Consider the following 27,372-nt stretch of genomic DNA (forward strand, 5'->3'; position numbering starts at 1 on the left):
ATTACAATTGTGGCTGTTTACCTGAATAAAGCAAACACAAATGGCTGAGCTGCAATAAAGGTACTAGCGCTGATTCTGATCTCCGTTGCAGTGGTGTAAATCCCAAAGTTATTCCAATTAATTCCATAGACCTATTCTATTTACACAAGTTTTAATGAGATCAGAATCCATTCCACTGGACCCAGCAGCCACCAACTGTTAGACCTGTAATCCTTTGTGTTTTCCAAGTACCTGAATATACAGTTACCTAGCTAGGGTAACATTACTGACTAATGAGTGTGCTATTCTGTAGAATTGCACAAATACAAGCTGATAGAAGTAACTTTCCAAGTACTAACATGAGGCATTACTTAATCTGCAATGCTATATATTGGCATTCATTACTGCTTAGCTAGGAATGTCATTAGAGCCAGTTTAGAAGTACTGAAGGCAGAATGTAATACTGGAGATGGACTGACAACCATAAATAATTCATGGGCAGTCAATGGCATTGTTAAAAATCAGACTACCCTTCTGAAAGTATCAGACTATTCTTCTGAGACTATCAATTGAACTGCTGTACCTCGAGACAAAGAGACTTTCACAGCAGATATAAAATATAAAAAAAAACTAATGAAATTTACATCCATGCTGCACACGTCCATGTCTATATGCACAAGCCATCAATTATATATAATGCAAAGGGTATAAAGTGCCTAGCCTTGAGAAGAAAGAATACTGTGAACATCAATAGGTTTCAGGGTGTAATCAATCCCAGAATCATCATAATTTCATTTGCAAGACTGGATCAGTTAGTTACATAAATATTTATACAACAAGGATCTAAAACAATCTTAAATTTTATTTATTTATTTAGATTTTAAATGCAAAAAAAAAAAAGAAAAGAAAAAGATGACTAACTTCAGCTCTGGATGCTTTGACAATTATTTGGAATAATAGTTTACACAGAAATAATCACCAGGCAGCATACTGGAACTTTCACCCAACAGTGCATTCATTTACCCAGCCAGGAGGTCTAAGCAGGGGTGGCCAACCTGAGCCTGAGAAGGAGCCAGAATTTGCCAATGTACATTGCCAAAGAGCCACAGTAATATGTCAGCAGCCCCCCATCAGCTCCCACCCCCCACCCAGCTCCCAGCGCCTTGCCTCCCACCCACTGGCAGCCCTGCAAATCAGCACCTCCCCCTTCCTCCCCATCACCTGTTTCATGGCATGCAGGAGGCTCTGGGGAGGAGGCGGAGGAGCGAGGGCATGGCAGGCTCAGGGGAGGGGGCGGGAAGGGGTGGAGTGGGGGCAAGGGCCTGTGGCAGAGCCAGGGGCTGAGCAGTGAGCTCCCCCAGGCCCACTGGAAAGTTGGCGCCTGTAGCTCCAGCCCCGGAGTCGGTGCCTGCACAAGGAGCCGCATATTAACTCTGAAGAGCCGCATGTGGCTCCAGAGCCACAGGTTGGCCACCCCTGATCTGAGCAGCTTCCCATCCACAAGTCCTATACCTCCACCCATCTCTGCAAGCCCTAGCAAACAGATGGCCTTTGCTGCATGTCCTGAAAGTCAGCAGATTCTGACTACTTAAAACCACCACCTTACATTCTATCTGCAAACAAAGAGGCCGTGAATGTAGATTCTGGAGCACTAGAGTCACACTTGGTAAGCCTACCACCTTCACTTTCCAAGCAGTTGTTAGGCATAGCCCCATGTACGACATATTGTAATAGTCTAACGTGGAGGTTACAAAGGTATGGATAATGCATCTCTTTGTTCACATCCGAGAGCAAAGATCACACCCTCTCAGCTAGATCTGAATGGAGGAAAACATCCTGGTCATTACTGTAATATGAATGTCTAAATCAGCTGCTGATTTAAAGCTACCCCATAGCTAGAAACTTGAGCAACCAGTGGTGGATGAACCCCCGCAATCAAAGGGGCCAATCTTCTCTTTGCCATCACTTCCAGCTGCTTCCCCCAACCCACCATCCTCACCACAGTCTTAGTAGGACTGACCTTTGGCCAGCTAGCTCTCATGCATACCTCAATCTCTACTATACATTGGCTAAGACACTTGACCACATTATTGAGTCAGACAAGTTGGAGCCATAAAGCTGAGGGTCACCTACATGCTGGAAATCATCTTATACATCCTCATTAGCCTTTCTCCTGGTCCCATAAACACACTGAATGAGGGATGGCAAGACAGCACCCTGCAGCACACCATATCTGAGAGCTCTTGAGGACAATTTATTCTGTTTCCTCACATACCCACTGTGATCTCACAGAGAGAAAAGAAAGAAGCCAAAGACAGACAACTCCAGTAACTCCTAGTAAAGTCAGCAGATGAGTCAAGAACACCTCACGATGAAGGGCAAATCTAATAAATATCAGCATCAATGCCTGATCTGTGCAAATTATCTCACCTGCAACCTTCTCCATATTCTGACTGAAAAAGAGAAGCCACAGCATAAGATTTTATAAAAATTAAAAAAATGTTGCAACTAAACAGCCTTTGCACTAGATTTCCTCCACTTGAACGCTAGCTGTTTATACTCTCAATTCATTTGTCATAGATCATCTGTTAATCAACAGTGACCTGAGAGGAGCCAAGGAAGAAGGTGGCTAGAGGTCAAGGACAAACACAGTAATTTAAATTCCTAGTAAAACCTTTAGAGAGTGGTCTTTTGGAGAAAATGCAGTCTCTCCCAGAGCCCTATGAAATACCTCTGGCTTCATTACCTTCCAAGGGCAAGCCATCAAAATAGGTATCTGGCTCCAAGAGGAAAAATGCTCCCAAGGTGAAAGCATAAAAGGTAATTACTGGTCAATGACACACTGTATTTTTCTTACATAAATGAAAGCCACTGTATTTGCCTATAAACTGGAATGATCTACGGCGTTGCTATTTTATAGCCTTCTATGGAGGAAACAACTCTACTTATTTGAAAGGATCTATACCAAAATCCTACATCTTAACCCACCAAACTATGGGGAAGCTAAATTTAAATCAGAACTTAGCTTGCTGCAGCCATCTCTTGTAAATACCCATCTTTTATTTAACCTGGCAAAATCCCTTTGGGTGTCATATTTTGATCTAATTTACACCAGCACAACTTTATTGAAATCATTGGGTTTGTACAGTTGTAGCTCAGAGAAGAATCTGGTCGATTATCTCCAATATTTTATATTAACAAATAGTTTTATTTTAAACTGTTATTTCAGGATTTGCTACTCAAAGGCCTTGGGATCCTCACTTCCTGTGCATTTATCAGCTTAATCACCAACTCAATACAGCCAGCCTGTTCTATTTGACTTCAGTGAGAGTAGAACAGGCCCCACACTAACCACCATTAAAGGGTTTGAGTCTTTCTCCTCACTCTTGGGCTAAAGATATTTTATCACTCTGCACCATTTCATTACTTTACCTATGCATACAGGCAGATGAATAAAAGATAGATAAGTACAGCAAACATACAGAAATAACAGAGAAAGTAAGCTTCTTATCCTTCATAAAACAATGCAGGAGAGAATGCATCCTACAAAGGTTATCCACCCTACCCTATTCTCTAGTGATTCCTATTTCTAATGTAGGAAAAACCACCTTCAATAGAGGCGGAAAGGTATTGAAAATCACCGATTCCTACTCTGGGGTCCATTTTCAGAAGACGACATTGTGCCAGTTTTTTCTACCTGCACATGCTTGTTAGGAATTGAACTGTGAACAGCAAACATTTTCCCTTTTCACACAAGATTTTTTTTTATTTTTTTTTTTTTTTATAGTTTCCTATATTGTTCTGATTGGCCCAGGCAATCAGGAAAAGGGAAGAGGAAATGCTTAATAGTCACATTGAATGGTATTCAGGAAATAAATATTGCTGTTGTGACTTTGTTTTGATTAAACATCGTTTTAAAGTAATCTCTTTGGACCATCACAAGAGACACACACACACACACACACAAAAATATGATTTCTTTTGGAATCATCTTAGACCACATCATCCAGGGTCTACAGCACCTTATATAAGATTTTAATTTTTCATAGATTCCTAAGGAGATATTTTTTGAGCTGACATAGATTTTCTTCCCTTTCCTTCTGGATACTGTATACCACTAAGGTAAACATAATATAGCTTCTTCAAAGAGAATAATAGTATAATGGAGATGGGCAAGTCAAGAGGGAAGAAAAATTAGAAAATAGTGGTACTATTATCTGGAAAATGTTTAATAAAACTATATGTGTCCTTTTTAGAGACAGGGCAGTATAAAGAGCTCATCACCTTAACACAGCATGACTTATTACAGTTAAGACTATAGTAGCTGGTCTTTACAATAAAGCCTGCTTTCTAAGAGTGATGCCAAAATGTTAAACACACAAAAGATATTTTATGGGACACTTAATGGCTACAAAGGAGGATATTTCTTGTATGTGAATGATATAGTACTTCCCCCAAAAAGGCACAGTATTTTATCCTGCCATCCAAGCACAATCACTGGCTGCGACTGCACCATGGACAGCGCTAGGGATGTTCTGAATAAACATTTTGTGACCTTGGACAGAAGGCATCACAGACACTAACAGAAGTTTAGGGTGGGATTTTCAAAGAGGCATAAAGGTGTTATTCACTCAACTCCCATTGATAGGCAATGGAAACTGATCATCTCCTGTCCGTAGACCCTTTGAATATTGTAGCTTTGGGCTTCTAGTCATCCTTCAGACTGGAAACAAACAATTTTGGGAAAAATAAAATAAAAAGCCAACCTAAATCTTAATATGGAAACACAATTGCCATACTGGATCAGACCAGTGGTCTATTCAGGCCACTAACCTGTCTCTGCCAAAGGCCAGTACCAGATGCTTCATAGATAGGTGCCAGAAACCCTACAGTAGGCAGTTAACCTGCCCCATGTTCATTTCCTCCTTATCTCTCAATAGTTTGAGGCTAACATAAGTCATGAAGCAATTCACTCATTCCTGAATCAGACCCATTTTAAAAGGTCACATAAGGACCCCCTTTCCCCCGTTCCTTCCATACTCCTTCCCACACCACAATTTAAACATGGCCACATTTCCCACCTTTACCAAGCCATCCCTCCAAATGACGACTAGCCCATTCTCTCTCCGCACTCCTGTCATCTTTCCTCACTGCAACCACCTAGCCTTTGACAATCCTGCTGCCAGAGCTGATGGGACAGGTAACATTCTTCCTGGGCCTCACTAATTTAAGAGAAAAGGAGAGGCTTGTTTAGTGGCCACAAACATAGGACACAACAATGCCTTTAAGACATAGCTGCCTGTTGGAGACAGTTTGGGAGGACACCACCCCAAGAGGAATCTTACCACAGGAAATTTCTTCCTGGTCCTGAGCAACTTGTGGTGCTGCAGAACCATGTCCGCTGCTAACACCCTCCCAGGCAACACACCACACTTCCAGGCTGTAATCAGTTACTTGCCAACTCTCTCCAGGCTCTCTGACTCTGTAGGTCTCAATCATTTCTTTTCCCCCTTAATGCAGGGGTGCATACCCACTATCTCCAGGTGAAGCTGTAGGAGAACCTAGATCCACCTTCCACTGCAGGTTCCAGCACAAGAACCCTAACCATTCAATGGCTGCCGACTCCATTCAACATCCTTGCTTTACTTTTCCCTGAACCACTTCGTACATGGCCTGTCTCCTAAGATTTTTCTACAGCTTCTCCCAGGCTGAATGCTTCCCAGCCCTCTTAAGCCCCCTCCCCGGCCCATCAAGGAGAGATTTCCACAGCACTTCCTGCTCCCCACAGATCTCTCTCCATCCTAAACTTAGGTTATTATACAAGCCTCTTACAGTCACCTAGATCGCTTTTGGTCATATGATCTGTGGACTTAGTCCCTTCTTAGGGAACTACATTTCCCAGGATTCCTTTACCTTAAAGGGCTAAGTCCCAGTTACAGCATGGCTGCTAGCACCTACTCTTAAAAGGTCCAAGAGGCACTTGGATGAAGATAAATAAGACCATATTATAAAGGCTGGTGAAAGGGCTGGGGGGATGATGAGCCCTAAAGAGTGTACACAGTACCCAAACTTTTGGATGCTTCTCAAATTGGAGGATGCATGGACATGCCCCTTTCAGGCCACCGTGCTGCAACTTGAGACACCAGCAATAAGGTTTTTCAAACTCTCTGACAATTAGGTTTTGAGTTATTTAGAAGTACATAGATTGGATTCCTATTCTCAAGCTTGAAAAGATAGCCTGAGACCTCAAAACCCTTTAACCTTCTCAGTCTCACAAAAAGAGATTTTAAAAGAGTATCACTCTAAGGTCAGTGTTACACCGCCGGTCAATTGTGGTTAATTTAGAATTTACTCCAGCAAAACAGCTATTCAAGCCTGGGAAATAAAACCTAGCAGAGGCCAGCTGGCCCAAGAGGCACAGAAGTAGTGCTGGCACCTGATAAATAGAAGACCAATTGGAAAGCAGGCTTCAAATCTTAGGTCTTGTGAAAATGAGGGCAACAGAACTTCCAAGAGGGAAGCACTACAGTGGTCTTGTTGCTCAGTATCCCCGTGGCAACTGATGTTTCCAATGGAATTCGCAGCAGCTCTGTAGGGAGCTCTTCACCTGCCCTTTTTCTTATAAGCTTAGCTTTTGAATAGGACAGTGGCTGCTTCTTACATGCAGAAAAAAGAAAATGGACCTCAGAGTGGATTCTTTATTTGTAGGATGAGCTTTCTTCAGACACATATATGGACACCCAGACACACATGTGCTACAAAAGCACTATCAGAAAAATAATCAATTGTAAATAATTTGACTTTCAAATTTGAAATCAGTTTCATCCACTAAGATATTACACTGTGCATCAACCTCAAGTTTAATGATGCAGAACACTCATCTGTGTCACTGAAGTGTGGTATTAATGAGTTTGTAAAGAAAAAACAGTGGCTTTTAAAGGCTCTTGAAATACAGTCCTGTAAGCATACTTCTAAAGCTATTAAAGGGGTTTCAGCTCATGCTCTAAGAAACAAAAAATAGTTTGCCATGAGAGACTAGGTAACTAGGCCAGAAAAAAAAATAGAGAGAGTAAATCAAGGAAGCATCTGTGAATAAAACAAATAATGGTTTAAAATGCATTAGTAAAACAGTTTAAGTTTCTAGTTATGAACAATACTAATAAATGTTAGGGGTGAAATACATAGCTGTTAACAAAGGCATGCACTGCAATGACAGAGTACTGGCTTATGTTACGAATTTGGTGGTCTTGTTCAATATGAGCCTTGAATAAGAATGGGAGAGAAATAAACCTCATTCCAACTCTCTGTTCTTAGCTTGCTTATATTTTCCGAATGAAAAAGGCATAGACAGACTAGTACTAGGTCTTTTATTGCCACAGAAGTTGCAGTGTACTTCAAGAACTTTCACCAGAGGTGAAAGTAAACCAGTCCCCTCCGGTCCAGCATACCAGCAAGAGCCGTACCAGCAGGGGGCAGCTTCCCCAGGCCGGCAACTTAAAGGGCCTGGAGCTCCCGACAGTGGCCGGAGCCCCGCGCCCTTTAAATCGCCACCAGAGCCCCGCTGCTGGAGCCCCAGGGTAGTGGCAGCGGCTGGGAGCCCCAGGGCTCCAGCAGTGATTTAAAGGGCCCGGGGCTCCATTGTGGTAGTGGTGGCTGGAGCCCCACGCCCTTTAAATCGCCTTTTGAGCCCCAGGGCTCCCATCCACCGCCGCAGCTACCACTTCCATGGGGCTCCGGCGGTGATTTAAAGGGCCTGGGCCTCCCATCCCCCCCTACTGTAGCCCCGGCCCTTTAAATCGCCACCGGAACTCCAGGGATTTAAAAGGCCCCGCATCTTCTGGTTGAGGCCCCGCCCCCCTGCTCAGGACTCTGGTGTACCGGTAAGTCCTTTAAGTTACTTTCTCTTTCTTTTAGGTATTTTAAATAAACCATGATTTGCCAGTCACAATTGCTCCACGTTTTGACAGAAGTTTTGTCTTTCCCTGGAGCCTGGATTTGTTGTTCTGACATTCAACTTTGTTTCTGCTTCTACTTTTTCCAGCTTTACTTTAAAATTGGTTCAAACATACCGTAACAATGATCCGTTTGTGGTAAGTAACAGATAAGACAGATACACTTTTATGTCCTTCAATAGAAGAGTCACTGCTTATAACAAATTAGACAGCTAAACAACACAGGACAAATGCTACTGGACTGACGTTCCTTGTCCAGTGTAGTTGTAGTCATGAGAGTCCCAGGATATTAGGGAGACAAGACGGATGAGGTAATATATTTTATTGCACCAATTTCTGTTACAACAATAAAAGATAGTATCTCACTCACCTCGTATCCTTTGTCCACACCTCTGAGCACTATGGCCTGAGTCTCCTTTCAGTTATGCTGTTTTTACACCTGTATGATTCCATGGACTTCCATGGCCTTACTCCTGATTTAAACTAGCATAACAGAGTAGAATCAGGATCATTGTGTTTGCAGGAGTGTTAAAGAGGGTAGAAATCAGCCCACGATCTTTAACAGTTTGTAAAGATTATAGAATAGACTCAGACAATATCAAAATTATTCACTTTTAATGGGAACATTTCCTTGCTTTCATGTTTGGAAAAAGACCCACTTAAAATCAATAATAGACTAGTACTGTAATAATTCAAGCAATATATACAGTGCACATCTGCAATGCTACAAACTTCTGATCTTTCAGCAATCCCATTAATTTCATCTGATGTTTTAAAATTTTGTTTTCTTCACTTCACCCTAAAAACGTGTAGGTACACACACAGTTCAGTAAAGGAATAACAAAATAAAGTGAGAAATATCAATTGTTTTACTATCATGGTATATTGCTCCATTTTACAACTTATCCCATTTTATGATGTGAACCAACTCACGTCTTTTTACATGGAGCATAGGGACATGCTACTTCCCTCAACGTCATCAGGCAGACTGTCCCGTTTCTGTGCCTTGCATGTAGGTTTTATCATCAATCTGTGTTGCCAGTTCCTAGCTAATCTCTCTCTCTTTTTCTCTCTCTCCTGCATTGTGAATACTGATGGGGCCTTGGCACCTATGTGCCTCCATTATCCCCTAACGTTGCAAACACAGATAGCCAGGTCCAATTCCAGTCACCCCAGTATACGTCAAGTTTTCACATGCTTAGCTTGGCTACAGCCCCACTCAGATCCTACATACAGCTGGAAGAACGTGCAGCTGCAGCCGCTAAAGGGGTATCATTAGCGTGCCAACCTTCGAGATTACCCGAATCGCATAACTCTGGCTCAATTTGCATGTGAATGGGTTAATGGAGGGGATGATGAGCCATGTGCAACAATGAATCAGCAAAAAGGAATTAACATTTTCCAGCCAAATCATCACCTGCTAACAGGGTGGGGTTTTAATACAAACTCTGCCAGCCTGTTACAAAAAGGTGAAAAGTACATTGTTGTACAGTACTGATTTGACCACACTAACATCAATCCATGTGTGAATCTTCCTGTTGAAATCAGAGAATTCTATATCAAAAGCTCTTTGGGGCAAGGACCATCTTTCTGTTCTGTGTTTGTACAGTGTCTAATATAATAGGTGTTAGAACCTGCAGACCTGGAACCTGGGATCATGGGGGTTCTGGACAAGGACACTTCCGCATCACCATGGGAAGCTTAGGCTGGGCTCCCAGGGAGGACCGTGGGAGGCTGGGCTTGGCAGGAAGTACTTCCCAGCAGAACTTGAGTGGCGACCCCTCAAGCCCACTGATTGGCTGGTACCAGTATTTAAACCAGGAAGCCATGAATGGGAACTGTCTGAGCAACACCACAGACTGTCTGCCTGTCACTGCTACAGATCCTGCTTGCGATAGACCCTAGACTCCGGCTTCCTACATGGTGCCCAACTCCAATCTCCCACTAACCTGACCCTGTCTGCCTCCTGACACCTGACTCTCAGTTCACCCTCTGTCTCGGACTCTGACCTCTTAAGTAGCTGACTCGGCCGGATACTTGACTTCTGCTCCAACCAGTAGGTTCGACCACCCACATCCGAGTCATGACAACGGGGGTCCTGGTATGTGAATTATGCTTCTAGGTGCTATTGCAATACAAATAATAATAAATATATCTACAGTATCAGCACTTGGTGATGGCCCAAAGCATGCACTATTGCTTAACAGTCTGTGGCGATGAAGTTCTTTTATCTGACAGTCTAATGGAGTATAGTTTTCATGGAGTACAGGCATAATCTTTGCAATTATATTTTGCATGTGCACACGCGCGTACACACACAGCATAGGGCCTATTCAGTAAAGATCCTAGGTTTAAACAGGAAGAGAAATGTTTCATCCTTCTTGGTGCAGCAGCTACCTGAGCCAGACTAACTGTAGACCTCACAGAAGACTCTACAGTTCACTAACCTCTCATTGTGGGAGAATAACTTTGTAAAAAAGTTAAATACAAGTCAATGTGATATAAGTTGCCATATAAGCAGTAATGTTTAGGCTGCACTTTTCATCAGTATTAGAAGGTGCAAGCCACAATAACTGCTTCTACAGTTTAGTAAGCATCGTTTCGTTTATCCCATCAGCAACAACGCTCTGTTGGGGAAAAGTATTTCTGTGATACTATCTCCCATTTTCCTTGCCAGGAATAGATTAGTTTTGTGATTGTAATAATATCTGCCACACCCAAACCAATAAGTTTCACAACAAACTATATTTATATTTGTGTGTTTGCATGGAATGCACAAAGCAGCAGTATCTAGGATACATTGATTACACAATGAAATGACAGTTTAGCTTTGGAGGCCTTGACGTGAGGTCAAGTCTGTTTTGGGTCACAAGTGAAAGGAGCTGGACGCTCCCATTTTCAGCCTACTCCCTAACACCTTTGTCTACATGACAAATTAAATTCAGAATTGGCCATCTCTGCATAAAGGAAGCCCACTACTAAAAGGGGAGGAAGAATGGTCTTGTGGTTAAGATTCTCGATTATGTGGTATTGCAGCCTGTGCCTTTAAGGACTGAACTTCCCAGAAAGAGTCCAGGTGGGGTGCTGTGAAGCTCTTATCGTTGTTATGCACAGCCACCTGAACAGGACACAGAATAAAGCAGAGTTCTTGGCATGTACCTTAAGCACTGAAAGAAAAGGAGGACTTGTGGCACCTTAGAGACTAACAAATTTATTTGAGCATAAGCTTTCGTGCATCCGATGAAGTGAGCTGTAGCTCACGAAAGCTTATGCTCAAATAAATTTGTTAGTCTCTAAGGTGCCACAAGTCCTCCTTTTCTTTTTGAGGATACAGACTAACACAGCTGCTACTCTGAAACTTAAGCACTGAGTAACCACTGAACACCACAGGCTGGGGCTCAGGAGAGCTGGATTTAATTTCGGACTCTGCCACATATTTGCACATGATCACAGAGGAAGTCATTTAACTTCTTTGTGCCCATTTACCCATCTGTAAAATGGGATGTCCCTACTTCACAGGGACATTGTGAGGATAAACACCATTAAATGGTTGGGAACTGTTCCAACACCGCAGTGATGGAGGCCATGTAAGTACCTAAAGAGTGAAAAAAAGGCAATATTGTTGGAAGTCAGAAGTGAGAGGCAAAACACCTTCCCACAATAATCCTGGTTCAAAAACCATAAATCTTTCATTTTCATGGGGATTCAAATCCACCTAAAAGTTTTAAAATGTTCCTCTCCCTGAATGTTACTCATCCTTCATCCACACCCCCTCTCCTCCCACATTTTCAGCTCTAGTTTCACCATTTCAATTGCTGGCAGAGCTAGCATTTCCTTTACATAATTGCTTAGAAAAAAATGACACTCAGTCATAGTTTTTAGTTTTTCATTTATAAGGCTCATTTCATTTATAGCCTCACATTTAACAAAGCTGAAAATATGTGTTGTTTTAATGCAAGCATCTCCTGGAGATGTTGTTTGCTTCTCCTGCTGTTCCTGAAAAGAGATATTTCCCTTGACTTTTCTACACCTGGAAAAAAAAAAAAGATTGTACCCATTTTCTATTGCTACTATACAAATTATCTCATTACTAGGATAAGGTACACATCACATTTCTGCATTTTGTCAGCAAGTTGAATCCCAGATAAAATGAAAATTCAAATAGGGATACATAGTTCATTCAGTACTCTAGAAAAAACAAATATAAGTGCATGGGTTTATTACTAGATCTTACAAAGTCAATCTTCAAAGATACAATGCATCTATTAATTAAAAAAGTAGCATATTTCATTGATTTCATGGAAGATATCTAAGTGTGTCACCACTGAAACATGGCATTATATTAACTGGACCAGAATTATCTTCATGAAAGCCCTCAGAAAAATTAAACCTATTATTTCCAACATAAGGAATAGATGGCTCTCAAATATCTCACTGTGGAGATAAAGGCAGTTCCTAAAAAAAGTCATTTTGTCCAGCTGTAACTTGTCTTGAATGGCTTGATACATGCATTAAATATTTTAATTTGAATGATTCAGACAAAAATGTATATGCCCTTTTAGCTGCTCAAAGAGAAATTGCATGTATTCTTATCCTTTCCATTTTCTGTGTCATTTACTTTCTAAACTATTGCATGTTCAATTACATACTATGCAAATATCATGCTGTTTTTCCTACAGTAATGTAATCTAGAGCTTGTGGTTCCATAGTTAAGTTTGAGGAGAGTTTTGCACTTAAAACAGAGATTCAGCCATCATGTTATGCACAAAGTATACATAGTATCCTCTCGAAAACTATAGCACTTATGACCTGGGCACCTATTAGTTTACACACTGAAATTCATTAAAAAATGAGTTACTTTAAAAATGCAGTGACAATATGAGGGGAACAAATGAAAAATACTAATGTGTCTTTAAAAATTAGTTCAATGTAGAACTACAACCCCTATTATGCACTAATCATAATTGTATATTTAATGCACAGAGTCAGTACAGTGCAGACTTAAGGTTGTTTGGATGCCCTATAGGTACATTCCTATCTTAACATGTTTGGATTTTTTAAAAAATGTTTAATCCTAACTGAGGTTTTGCGATAATTACAACATCCCTGTAATGATTTTACCCATAGCTGACGGATACATACTCTCTACCTTCACTGTGAACATAACTTATCTAGAAATTTAAAGAAGGCCGATTAGAGGAAGCCTTTGCTTCATCTAACCCACTCCCTACCACTCAGCAGGGAGGCTTAGATTGTCAGTAGTTGTGTGCAGTAACGCTATTAAACAGCAGCCTGTTTTTGAGTTCTCTCTTACAGTGAGTTACTCCTGATTTATACCATCTTACCTTGGGTCATACTCAAGCCCAAAATCTATAAAATTGATGATGGGTACTCGGCACCTTTCAGGTGCAGCTCCTTTGTAAGTGTTTATCCTTTCTGTTAATCTATCAAATACTCCAGACTCAGCCATCAACTTCTGCATTCTGATGAGCCTGTTAGAGAAGAAACCATCCACAGTTTCTACACTTATTAGCTAAATGTAGTCCAGAGTAAACCTGCAGGATGCAGGCGAAACTCTAATGGAAGTCTGTGGCTCAAGCTCAGCAGTGGCATAAACCGCAGGATAAGATATACTGTATGTTGGGTGTAAAATGCCAGGAAATAAATGTAAATGGCTCTCACCAAATTAGCATTCAAAGGGTGAGCAAACTCAGAGTGAGTCTAATTTACGAAATGTGGAAGTGGAACGGGGTTTAACAGCTGTAAGGAAAAAGGTAGAGAAAGCCTGCTGAATGCATGTATAATAGGGTTACCACTTGGCTCATTTTTAACTGGCCTGGCTGGTTTTTCTATTGCCTTGCTGGCTGTCAGTGAAAAGATTTAAAGTGCAATTTTTGTTTTTCTTTTTCCACTTGAGATCAACATTTCCTGTAAGCTGCATGGCGGTACAGAAATCTCGTAATTACCATGCAGGTTATGGAAGTGCAGCCAGCACCCGGGTCTTACTCTGCATGCCAAGCCCTCAACCTGCCAAAACAGCAGTGGCTCGTCTCAACCCGGGAGACCTTGAGATGGGACGGACCCAAGGCTCGCGAACAGGGAGGGGTAAGGAGAAGGTAGCAGACTCCTGGAAGGGGATGGTGGAGAGGACTCCCTCAAGGGCTAAGGTGAAGAGGTGGCCAGTGGCTGTTTTTTCCGCATCTTGGAGGAGCCAACCTGAAAAGTGTTAATCACATTATTTCTTATCCATATCTGAGAGGTTTCTATTATATTAGAAAGCAAGAATGGGAATATTACCTATCCCAAAAGTGGGTTTGAAACATTTTTGGTGTCAATATTCTTTAAGAACCGGAAGGGGTTTTTTTAAGTGATTTTATTTGAACACCAGAGGCCAAATTCTGCTCTCCATTGCAACCCTGTAAATTAACAGTAGTCGTTATTTGTACGGCACTCAAATGTGCTAGGCAATTTACAGAGCAAATAAAAAGACATGACTTAGTCCCTGCCCCAAAGAGTCTATCATCTATATTTAGCTGTTCCCCAATGCCTGAGAATAACAAACAAAGATGGGGATGATATAGTAAAGAAGGAGAAGGATTGGTGCAAAATAAATAAAATAAAATAAATAAAATCACAGAGTTACTCACTTTTTGATATGAACAGCTGGGTCCACGATACAAGCGTAAGTGTGATCCTCAGCAAGCAAATGAAGCACTCACTTATGTACTCCTCTCTGTGCTCCTAGGCAGCAGTACATTTTAGGTTTTTTAAATGTGATTTGACCATCTTTAGTTTTATAAGCAGCACGTAATGCCAACAATCACTTCTCTAGTATTACTGTTAAACCCAATTAATTCACACAAACCTCCTCACAGCACTTAATCCCACCCTCTAGTGTTTCATTTATAAATAGAATAACTTTATTCCACAATTATTGCACTGCTGGATATAGCCAAAGTCTTGCTATTATATACTGTTACAACATTTATAACAGTCCTGGGACTCTCCAAGCCCCAATTTAACACTAAATGCAGCTGAGATAATCCTACCATGCAATGGAAATATAATCCAGAACAGTGGCCATCAAGATGCTGAGTGCCACCTGCAAGAGATATGGATCCTGCACAAGGGACCCTAAGAATTCACGTGGCTGAACCATTAATATAACCCTTGATAACATCAAACCCATGTCTCATGTGCAATCTCTTTAAAGACCTTTGTTCTATGGTACTTCAGAGCCTATCCAAGGCAACTGCAAAAAGCTAATAAAGTATGAAGTATAAAGAAGACCCCTAAACTCTGTTTTGCACCACAAAGGGTCTGAACCAAAACTCTGTATCTGAATGTGATGCTGTATATAAGAAAGGTGACCATTTAGATCACTGTTGTTACCACTGTTATACAGTTGCAACAAATCTTGTACAACGTATGTCATGTAAGTTATCAACAGGCTAGTTATGAATTGCTCAGTACGATAGTCCTGTTTATATGCATATATCATCTTTATATCTGAAGTTATGAATATTGGCTTCATATCTTATCTTGAAGATGTGTTGTATGCCTGGATGACACCTCCCAGATAGGTTTACATCATGGCTAGACAGCTTTTTGTTGATGGCCCATTAAGGACACTCAGCTCACAATGGGCAATTGGAAAAAAAACTCATCCAGCCCAGTAAGCCTTTCCTGTGGATGACTCAGACAGCTTGTGGCCATTGGCCACCCCTGTGATTCAGCAAACCATGCAAGGACATGTGACACAAGACTCCATCTTTTGCCAGTAATTTTCCATGCTCATGTGACCCTATAGCCCATACTGGGCCAGTAACTTTCCATGCACCTAGGCTGGGCTATAAATTGCAAGCTGTGACATCATTGTTTTGCTTTATTCCTCCTTCAATTCTCTGGACTGTAGATTTACAGCAAAAGGAGCGTTTGGAATAACGGATCAAAGACCTTCCAATCTTTTGGACGTTATCAGAGAGACTTTTGCAAGCCAGCAATCTATTTCATCACTTCTATGATCCTGATCTATGAACACTGAATATCACTTGTATGTATATGATTCTTTAACCATTCAATAAATCTCTTTCTTTTTATTAATTAAATCTCTAGTTAGTTTACTAAGGATTGGCGGGCAGCATTTGGGGAAGATATGAGATTCATACTGACCTAGAGATAAGTGTCTGATCTTTTGGGATTAGTAGAACCTCACATATTAGGTATTCAGTAACCTCTCAGTATATTAGTCCTGTTTGTCTGGATGGGAGTCAAGGGCTGGAATGCCAAACCGGGATTGTGTTTGGCTTTTTGTTAACCACGGTAGTGATACAGCTCTTTTGATACTGATTGGGTGAATCAAATGATAGAATAAACCACCAGTTTGGCAGGATCATCTGCCCTACTCCTTGCAGTCTGCCCTGAGCGTGGCAGTCTCCGTGTGGTCCGTCACAGGCACCTGCTCATGTTTTGCATAGTCTGGTTAGGATACATATTGTTATAAGTCAATTGGGTTTTGGATCAGAACCCCCTAAGCTATTCAAAATTTAAATTTTGATATTGAGAGTTTTACAGGTTAAAGATTAGTTACAAGGAATGAGCCACAAACATATGAGGGTATTTCTTGACAGAAAAGCCCTTGAAGATGTGTGCTCACAAAGGGGGTTATCCTTTTAAAACAAAACAAAACAAACAAACAAAAAAAACCCACCTCAGATCTGGAACGGAGAAATTTGCTCATGGGCAGTGAGCAGAAAGCAGGGTCTCTTCCTTCACCTGCCCCAGGTGCAGCTACAGCTGAAGTAATCAGAATGTAAGCACTGGCAGACAAGCAGAGTCTTAAGCACCAGAGAGAAATGTCAGATCTTCGATTGAAGGAGAAGCAAAAGATTGCTCAGATGGAAAAGGAAACTGAGGAGAGAACTAAGAAAATTTACCAGAGACACCTAGCCAAGGCTGAAATCAAAAGGGAGGCTCACTTGAGGTGAATGGAACAGTAGAGGCTGAAAAGAAAGCTCACTTGAGACAGAAAGAAGCTGCTACAGCCCAACTCCAAGTGATAGAGGAGCAAAAGAAACTATCACAGCCTGAAAATCCATCTCATCTCAGTAGCAAAAATTGGAAAAGAATTTGTCCCATTTCTAAAAAGATACTGATGACGTAGAAGAATTTCTGTCTAGCTTTGAATGACTGTGTGATGTTCACCAGATTCCAGATGTGCAACGGATGGCTGTCCTACTAACCGGATTGACTGGCTGAAAAGCTAAAGAGGCATTCAGTGAGCTGGGGTGCAAGAAGCTTTGAATTATGTAAAGTATTGGATACTGTTAAAGCAGTTTAAGGTTACCCTTGAAACGTACAGGTTAAAATTTAGAAATTTTACCATGCCTAATGTTTCTTATGCTGAGTGTACTCAAGCTGTTGGGTTTTGTTAAGTGGGTTATGGGAGCAAAAGCGTATGGGAACTTTGACAAACGTCTAGACTTAATTGCATTGTCTCAGAACAACTGGTTTGCTACTTTCATGTGACAATATTGTCAAGCCACAGAAAGTTTCTTCGATTTATCGTGGCAGAGCACCATTTTCAGTACACAGTACCTCCATTCAGCCTCTCTTCTGCCCCCCAGGTTTTCACCAAATGCCTGGTCATTTTTACAGCTTATCTCAGGAAGAAAGGAATTTGCATCTTCCCGTATCTGGACAACTGGTTACTGTTTAGCAGATCCTGAGAGAAAGTTCTTGCTCATGTTGGCATCACACTGTACTTGCTCAACCATCTGGGTCTCATCCTAAACACCGGGAAATCAGCCTTGGCTCCCACTAAAAAAAACTGAGTTTATTGGGGCCCTGTTAGATTCCACTAGTTGAAAGTATTTCTGCTGACTGACCATTTTCAGACAGTTCACCACCTTTGACTCAGTCTAAAGTTTCAGCCTTCCATGACAGTTCAGATATGCCTGAGGTTCTTGGGCCACGTCTGCTTGCATGCACACAGTCCAATTTGCAAGGCTACCTCTTCGTCCCCACTCTTAAAAAGTGGTTCAGGATGGTTTACTGTCCCACTCTTTACCCTCTAGCTAGACTGGGCCGTCTTTCTCCACTGGTCCTGGACTACTTGCAGTGGTGGATGCATGCACAGAATGTTTGCCACAGCATTCCCTTAATTGGGCCCTTGCCAACCAGGCTGGTTGTTACCGAAGCCTCCCTGATAGGTTGAGGAGGGTGCACCTGGGGGTCCCTGAAAGTGCAGGGGCTGTGATCGGAGCAGGAGGCCTCACTGCATCTCAGTGTGCTGGAGCTTTGGGCCAACTATAATGCATTTCAGAAATGTATCAGATACTCAATTGTTCACAAATTTACTGACAATACCATTGTGATGTGAACTATGTGAACAAACAAAAAGGAGCACACTCCAGGTTGCACTGACTGGGAGCAATCAAGCTGTGGCAGTTCTGCATCAAAGAGAACGCTACTCCTATAGCCACTTGCTTGCCCGGGGTTCAGAATCATATTGCTGACCATTTCAGCAGGTATTTTTTCCGGAGTCATAAGTGGTCCCCGAAGACAAGGGCTCCTCCGAGTCATCTTCACTTCTTTGTGCATCCTGACAAATCAACCTGTTTGCTACAAGGGACAACAGAAAATATCATCTGTTCTGCCCTCAGGGGAGCATCAGTCCAGGATCCCAGTCTGAAGCTTTCCAGCTCCGCTGGCAATTGGCTCTCCTGTATGCCTTCCCTCTATCCGGATCATTCCTCAGGTCATCCTCAAGCTCAAGGTGGAACAAGGCAAGCTCATTCTCATTGCACCAGCATGGCCAAGGCAGTGCCAGTTCTCTGACCTTTTCACACTGCCTATTCTAGTTCCCATACGGCTTCCTCCCCACTCTGACTTCCTCATGCAGAACCAAGGCCGCACCTTGCATCCCATATTCAGCTCCCTTCATCTCACGGTGTGGCTGCTGCATAGCTGAATAAGAAGGAAGAGCTGTGTTCGGTGGTTGTCCACCACATCTTCCTTAACAGTAGAAAACCCTCCACCAGTATGGCCTAATCAGCGAAATGGAAAGGATATTTGATGTGGTCACTGGCCCACAGAATCCAAACTGGCCTCTATCCAAGACATTTTATAGTACCTGCTGCACCTTCAGTCACTGGGGCTTGTGTTTAGTTCACTGAAAGTGCATCTGGCAGCGATACCAGCATTTTGTCCCCCTCCCCATTCACGGAAGATCAGTCTTCTCCAATGCCATGGTAGCAAGATTCTTTAAAGGGTTCCTTCATCTACATCCTCTGGTCAGAGCCTGCTCCTCTGTGGGACCTTGACTCAGTCCTAGCAGCCTTAATGGGACCTTTATTTGAGCCCTGGCATCTTCTCCCTTTCACTTTCATGTCCGAAAACTGCATTCCTGGTAGTAGTAACATCTTCCAGGGGAACGTGAGAGTTTCAGACTCTGATGGCAGAGCCACCTTATACACAATTCTCCAAAGACAAAGTGACTTTACAACTGCATCCAAAATTTTTGTTTAAGGTGGTTTCTCAGTTTCATGTGAATCAGGTGGTAGATTTACCTGTGTTCTTTCCCAGGCTTCATTCATGTCTGGAGAAGCAGCGTCTCCATATTTAGATGTCAGGTAATGTCTAGCTTCTGTCTGGACAGGACTAAACCATTTTGTGCTTCATCTCATTTGTTTGTGTTATATGCAGATTGCATGAAGGGTCAAGTGGTCTCTTTGCAGACGATCTCCAAATGGATAACACACTGCATTAAGATGGCATATGAAATGGCCTCTGCTATACCCCCTCCGTGGGTGCAAACTCATTCTATGAAACACAAGCGAAGTCCAAAGTGTTCCTTGATGATGTGCCTATATTGGACATTTGCAGGGCTGCTATGTGGTTGTCGATACAAATGTTCACAAACCATTATGCCTTAACCACATCTTCCAAGGTGGAAGTAGGCTTTGGTGGAGCAGTCCTTCAGTCTTTGTTAGGCAGATGCCAAGCTGCCTCCTGGTGGATACTGCTTGCAGGTCTCTTAAGTGGAATATATGGCTGCATCTAACCCAGGAAAGCTTATGCCCAAATAAATTGGTTAGTCTCTAACGTGCCACAAGGACTCCCTCATTATTTTTGCTGATACAAACTAACACGGCTACCACTCAAACCAGTTACTTACTGTAACTGTGGTTCTTCAAGATGTGATGCAGACGTGTATTCCACGACCCACCCTCCATCCCCTCTGCATCAGTGTCTTGTTTCTGGGTGTTTGGTGCAAAAGAACGGAGGGAGGGTCGGGATGTTGCCGCCTCATGTGTCCGGGGAGGGGCTAGGGCCACAAGGCATGAGCACTGCCCCTCTATGGGTACTGCTAGGCAAATTTCTCTGGCTCTGGTGCACTGGGTGTACACACACCTAAGTGGAATACACATCTGCACCATATCTCGAAGAACCACATTAACAGGAAGTAACTTTTTTAAACAGAATGAAAGCAAAAGTCATATGACTGCACAAGGACATATTCACTCTCAGAGCCTGAGCAGAACTGTAAACCAAAGATAAACCCAAGTTATTTTATCACCTGAAAAGGAGGATCGCATTGTGGTTAAAGTATTGGACTGGGACTCAGTATTCATGGCTTTGTTACAGACTTCCTGTGTGACTTTGGAAAATCCACTTATGACACTCACCTGGCAAGTACTTGAGCATGTAGGAAACTTTATTCACGAGTAACATTGCAAACACTCAAGTACAATTGTAACTTTATTCGTGCTAGTTAAGTTCATGTGTCCTCAAGAATTTCCAGAATCAGGGCCTAATTCTCTTTTGTGGCTAAGTTTCAGAGTAGCAACCATGTTAGTCTGTATTAGCAAAAAGAAAAGGAGTACTAGTGGCACCTTAGAGACTAACCAATTTATTTGAGCACAAGCTTTCATCCGATGAAGTGACCTGTAGCTCACGAAAGCTTATGCTCAAATAAATTGGTTAGTCTCTAAGGTGCCACTAGTACTCTTTTTTTTTGTGGCTAAGTTCTTCATCTATAAAAATGCAGATAAAATACAAATTTGGTACAGAAATTACTGGGAGAAATCCTTTGGCTTTCATTATACAACAGGCTAGGCTAGATTATCATAATAGTACCTTCTGGCCTTAAAGATCTATACATCGCTTCCGAACAGAAATTCTGTGAGGATAAATTCACTCATGCATTACGGTGAAGGGGGTAATTTAAGTAGATAGAGAATGTTCTTTCCAAATGAATGGATTATCAGTTAAAGATCTGGATGGAGTAAAATTAATTCTCCAGTTTAAAAATATTAATAATTCTCAATATTTATATAAGATCTGACATGTTTTGTAAAACACCATATAAACATTAACTAATTAATCCACACAACACCCTGCAAAGTAAGAAAGTAATCATATTCCCATTTAATAAATAGGGAAATTGAGAGTTTGAGGGGAGTATTGAATGATTTTCTCCAACACCATGTATCATTTTAATGGCAGAATTTAGCTCCTAGTCCTATGCTCATTCCATCTGACCACTCTGCCTTTAACTCTGTACTGTGTAATTATCTGTAGGTAAAACAGAATCTATTCTTAATAAATGACAACTAAGATAAACAATTTTAGAGTACCAGAAAATGCATGAGAATCAGGTAAACTAAAATGGGCTCTGTCTCATTATACCTGTAACCTGATATACTCATCAGTCAGTCCTTCATATGCCTTAATGGCCAGGCAAGATTACATTTTCAATATATCAGGAAGAGAGAATCCTTTGCACATGTTGAATAAAATCAATCTTTTTTTCTCAACAAAGCATATAGAATCCACAATAATTCTTTGCACTCTTCTGTAATGAACTGGATACAACAAAAGGAGACGCATCTGCAGAATATACAAAAAACTAGGCAAAGTAATGTAATTATTTTCAACAAAACAAAATCCTTCCAGATTATGGTAAAGGGGAAATTATTCATCTTTGATATATTTGGTCTGATTTTAGTCCATTATTTAGCAAACCATTCATATTCACCAAAGCACATACATAACTTTAACACTGACTTCACTACAACTTAACATTAAAGTCAATAGAACTAAAGCACTACTTGGACACTGTGCTGAATTGGGATCTCTATTACTATACTGTACGGTCAAGTTGATAAGAAATTAAACATGTAACAAGGTACAAAGTGCTTGCTTGCTGGAAAGCAAATAGACAATTATTCCTTGATTATTCTTTTCGGGTATACAGCACAGACCATTGAAGCAGGTTTGGTGACTGACCGTGCAACTGAGCTCTCAGAGACAATATGAAGATAAAAACAGCTACAGAGAAAGGTCTCAGAGAAGGCAGAATTACACACTCAGTTGTTAGAGTAAAAGGGTGGGTCTGTTTATTTGCTAGTGTAAATGCATTTGGTTTCTCGTTCCCAAGTTATAAGCCTTGCACTGTAAAAGCCTCAAAAGAAAACAGGGAGGAAGAGGAGAAAGCTTGCCAAGTGAAAAATTTCTTTTCACTCTTACCAGGTGATCCACTCCACTAGTTTGCAGACACCTTATCAGTTTAATTTTTTAGACTATTTATTGGGTAACGGACCAAGTTTCACATTCAAGGTTATGCTCTGTTGACGTCAAATCCTCATTCTCGAGTCTGTCTGGAAAGCTGCCTTAATTGGACAGTTGGAATTTTCCCCTTCCATAGGGGAATCCCTGGGTGGAATAAATCAGTTGAGAGCTCCAAGTCTTCCTCTCCTGAGCCTTCCTCACACTGGAGGCATGTCTGTGTAGGCTGGGAGGGGGAAGTGAGGTGGCCCAGAGTTTAACTGCTGGTGTAACTTAGGAGTTGCCTAAGGACGCTTCTACATTGCAGCCAGGAGTGTGATTTACTGCACATGTAGCTGTACCTGCACCAGCTATACTCTAGTTAGCTTGCTAAAAATAGCAGTGAACTGTGGTGTGGGCTGTACCAGCCTGTCTGACCCCCTGCATAGAGATTTGCTGGGCAGCCTGTGCCAAAGCCTGCATCACTCTCTTCTCACTGCTACTTTTAGTGAGCTAGTTACAGTAAAGTTAGCGTGGGTAAGTCACATGTCTAGCTGCAGTTTAGACATCTCTACTGAAGAGTCTATTTTTCCATCTGCTTGGTCCCTCAAATGTCACATTCCCTTTCAGACCAAAAAGTGAATTACTGTACTAACACCTATCCAGCTTAATATCTATGCTATTTAATTTACACTACTAAAGTCAATATTATTAGAAGTCTAAAGAGTTCATTGCTAACTTTCATATATCCACCTTAGATATGAACAAGAGTGTTCCCAAAATTAGAATCTATAAAAGCAAAAAAACTGATTTTACAAGTCAGACGTCCAAGCACTTCCAGGAATTGTGCAAGTTCCTTCCTTGAAATTGTTTAATGTCCTCATGTAGGAATGATTTAATACGCTGTATGCAATACCAATTCATCCACAATGATATCATGTTCTAGGAATTGGTATAAGTTGCTCCAGGCTGAGATAATACAAACAGTCAATTTAAACCTCAATTTGAATTAAATCTAAATTATGTTATAAGAGAGCTGTCAATTCAGGCAGAAAATGAGTGTGAGTGGGTAGATGTCTGAAGGTTTTCAGTGAAGCAAAGCTCTTTGTATAGTAGTTGAACCTGAGTTTTAATCTATAAATGAGGTGGTTATTTAATTTGAATTTTATTATGAACCATGAGCTGTGGTAACATCCTCTTTCAGCTTATAGAAACCTGCTGAGTAACAAAAGGGTGAATAGGCATGAAACACTACACATCACTGGAAATTCAGCATGTCTAATTAATCATGTAAAGGATTGATTAATTAAAAGTTTGCAATAGAAAAAAAGTCACCATCATACTAAATCCTTTTTGCAAATGTAGAGCTATTCTAATTATGAGCAATTGGCAGGAAACGGATTTATAGAAGGTAATTACAATTACTTGTGAGCCTGCAGAAAGCCTCCATTGCATACTATAAGCCATAGCGAAATGTTCTGAACACCAGAAATTGCAGAGCTGGAGGAAATGTTGAATCTAGAATTCTGTTAGATCCTCTTGTGTGTCTCCCCAAGATGAAATTTTTAAGCACACAGAACTGCATTGCTGATTTTTTTTGTTGAGCGTAAAGGAAGAGCCATTAAAACTCAAGGTTTGCCAACAGTTACCACACAGTTACCCCAAATATCTTCAACTATAAGTACAGGGGATAATTGTGGTAATCACAGATAATACTGTCTAGTAACTATAGGCAAATGCTAAACTTTTTTTTTATGGTGACCTATTTGTTTAGAGAGACGAGTGTGCTGTAAAATTCATGCATTCAGTTTGAGAACCAAGTTCTTGCTTTACTCTCTGCTGGTTTGAGTTTGGATGGGACACTGGGCAAAAATAAGAAATGCTTGTTTGTTTTTAAATGAACAAGACCTTAAACCAGTCTCCACTGAAATAATTATAATGCCTAAATCTTATTCTATTATTTAGTCTGCTTTTTAAAATGACTGGCCCAAATAACTGAGAGGACAATGCAGCTGGCACTCCTTCCTCTACAGCAGTGGTTCTCAACCAGGGGCCCAGGGGCCCCCCCAGGTGGGCCGCAAGCAGGTTTTAGGGGGTCTGCCAAGCAGGGCCAGTATTCGACTCACTGGGACCCAGGACAGAAAGTTGAAGCCCTGGGCTCTGAGCCCCACCCTGAGGCTGAAGCCAGAGCCTCAGCAACTTAGCTTTGCAGGGCCCCCTGTGACCTGGGGCGACAGGCAATTGCCCTGCTTGCTGCCCCCTAATGCCAGCCCTGGCTTTTATATGCAGAAAAAGAGATGCTGTCGCACAGGCGGGCCATGGAGTTTTTATAGCACGTTGGGGAGACTCGGAAAGAAAAAAGGTTGAGAACCCCTGCTCTACAGAACAAATAAATCATGTACCAGTACTAATTCTCTTCTCAAACCTTGGCTCTCCTGTAGGACACAGCAGAAGGCTATCAGCACCGAAGTCTCATCAGGACAGCACATTATATCTTCTCTCCGGTAAATTTATAATTCAGGACCAAATCCTGCTGCTCCTACTCATTTATTACTTGGGCAAAAATGTCCACTGACTTCAGAGGGAGTTCTGCTGAGTTAAGGAGGTAGAATGTGATCCATAGTGCATATAGCATGAAATGGTGCTGTAGAAATACTAGCTATATTTGGCCAGTACCTGTTGTTCAACATTTATAATGCAACAGCACCTAGTGGCCAGTACTTGCACTGCTATCATCCCCTTCATACCCAACTATGGAAGATAAAGCTCAAAGTCTGCAAACTGATTCTCCTGGTTTGGAGTCTTATAAACATAAGGAAGAGAAATTGCTGGCAAACTCAACCCAAAACAGAAGATGCTTTGTTTGTCCAAAAACTACAGAAATCTATGGCACGTCACATTTTTAAAAGGGCCCATGTTAAATAAATGTATATGTTAGATTTATGAGGAATATATATAAGGCAATATCTGAAATATACAAAAACTACAGATGCATAAAAGCTACACTGCTATTGCTAAATTACCTCATAAATATTTTAGGCTAGCTTATCTGTAGAAGATGCAAGCTGGTGTTCTTCGAACTGTTTTAAATATTTACTATAGGTGACCATAGCAAACATGTTATGCACACGTTACAATATCAAGCATCTGTTTCTGTTGCAGGTAAATGGACATAAAAGTGGTAAAACCCTAGATCTGAAATTAACACTATCAAGAGGAACATGGGTGTACCCTGGGTGCTATATTATTGCAGTCTGCCTAGTTACGTAACAAAATAAGAAAGCAACACGCGGATTTGCACTGTGAAGGCAGCATGGCCATCCTTCAGGGGCAGAGACATTTTTTAAATGAAGCTATAAACATTACCTGTGGGAAGCAGCTATGGTGAATCCATGCCAAAATACGGGTTTCTACTGCTTTGTTCATGAGGCTTTGGACAAAATTACGACTGCCTTGAATGAGCACTCCAGAAACAAAGGAAGCAGCCATTATTTGGCTGCTTGAGCTCCAAGAATGGAAGGTGCGGAAAACTGGTCAGGGCTTCCATCCCCCTGGATGGAAATTCTGATTTTTGATTGGCTCTGCCAGTGAGCATGAAAAGGTAGGGCTGCAGTGGGTGCACACTACACCTACTCCAGTACAGAAACTGCCACAGGTAAACATGCTGTACACAGTGCCAAAGGAGGGATTCTGCCTTCTCCTGCACTGTGAAGACATGATGTCTGCTCCAATACTTTGGTGATGAGGGCAGTATAAATGCCAGCCAACCAAGACAGATTAGATAGACCAACACCAGCTACCACCACTTGGGCAGAGGACCTCTATCCTGGTATGCCTCTGTTTCCAGGAAACACAGAAGGGTCCTTTTGGCAGAATCTCCGGCATAGGTGCTGGAACTAGGGGTGTTGGCTGGAAGTGGTTTCCATCTTATACCGGGTTTACAGTTTGGTTCAGTGACTCAGCACCCCCACTATACAAATTGTTCCAGTGCCCCTGATCTCTGGTCTGCTACATCCCCTTTGTGTGGCACAAACCAGAAAGAGCCACTGGAAAATACCCTCTGTGTTGGAGAAGTCTACACTGGTGCAATGCTGGCAGAGGCGGTGTGACCGCTTCCTGCGCCAGCAGCCCCTTTCCACCCTGGCAGAGGGAGCGTGTCGCCAGGGTGAGACACCTCAGCTTCATTAACCCACACATGGGCTGGGCAGCATAGAATCAAAGCCGCAATTGGTTCCCTGCCTCCCCTCCCTCCACTGTGAACGGAGTAGGCCATAGTAGAGAATTGAGCCCCTTTGTGTTTTGTTATTTGTTATTATATATATTACCATAGCACCAACGAGCACAAGCCAAGGAACAGGACCACACCAGGTGCCAAACAGAACAAAAAATATAGGCTCTTTGAGGCACGGACTACAGTCTGAGACAAGAACCAACAGAGCCTCAGACAGACTGATGTGGGAATACAAGCAAAGGACAAGACAATAGTGGCCAACATTATAGACTGTGATATCAGGATGGTTTTAAAAGGAGGAAAAGGAATTCATTTTCAGGATGTTTACAGGGAGCATCGCCCAAGCCTGAGGGGCACTATAACAGAAAACATTCAGGGTCTTGTTTGAAAATTTAACAAGTGGGCAATGGAGGCTGACATAGGCCGATCAGAGGCTAACCTTTCAGTACTGAGAGACGACAAGGAGGATGGGGATAAATCATGAAGGGCCTTGAAAGTGAAGACAAGTAGCTTATGTTTGCTACAATAAAGAGGGAGCCAGTTAAGGGATGCTGCAAAGAGCGATGCGATCAAAGCAATGAGCTACGAAAATGATTTTTGCAGCAGCATTCTGAATGGTTATGAATGGGGCAAGACTGCATTTGTCAAGGCCAGAGAAAA

General features: G+C 41.8%; 1 protein-coding gene across 11 annotated transcripts in view; it reads right to left on the reverse strand.

Annotated features, from left to right (window-relative positions):
* Positions 1-27,372, reverse strand: part of LOC140907213 (poly(rC)-binding protein 3) — a 712,448-nt gene that overhangs the window by 398,728 nt on the left and 286,348 nt on the right. The window contains exon 1 of one of the 11 annotated variants that reach the window (XM_073332621.2): positions 8,302-8,348. The exons of the other annotated variants lie outside the window; for them this stretch is intronic. The gene's annotated coding sequence lies outside the window, so the exon portion shown is untranslated. Of the gene's footprint in view, positions 1-8,301; positions 8,349-27,372 lie in introns of those variants that run through there. 11 annotated transcript variants of the gene reach the window in all.

This window comes from Lepidochelys kempii, chromosome 2 (genome assembly GCF_965140285.1).
Source record: "Lepidochelys kempii isolate rLepKem1 chromosome 2, rLepKem1.hap1, whole genome shotgun sequence".
Taxonomy (NCBI): domain Eukaryota; kingdom Metazoa; phylum Chordata; order Testudines; family Cheloniidae; genus Lepidochelys; species Lepidochelys kempii.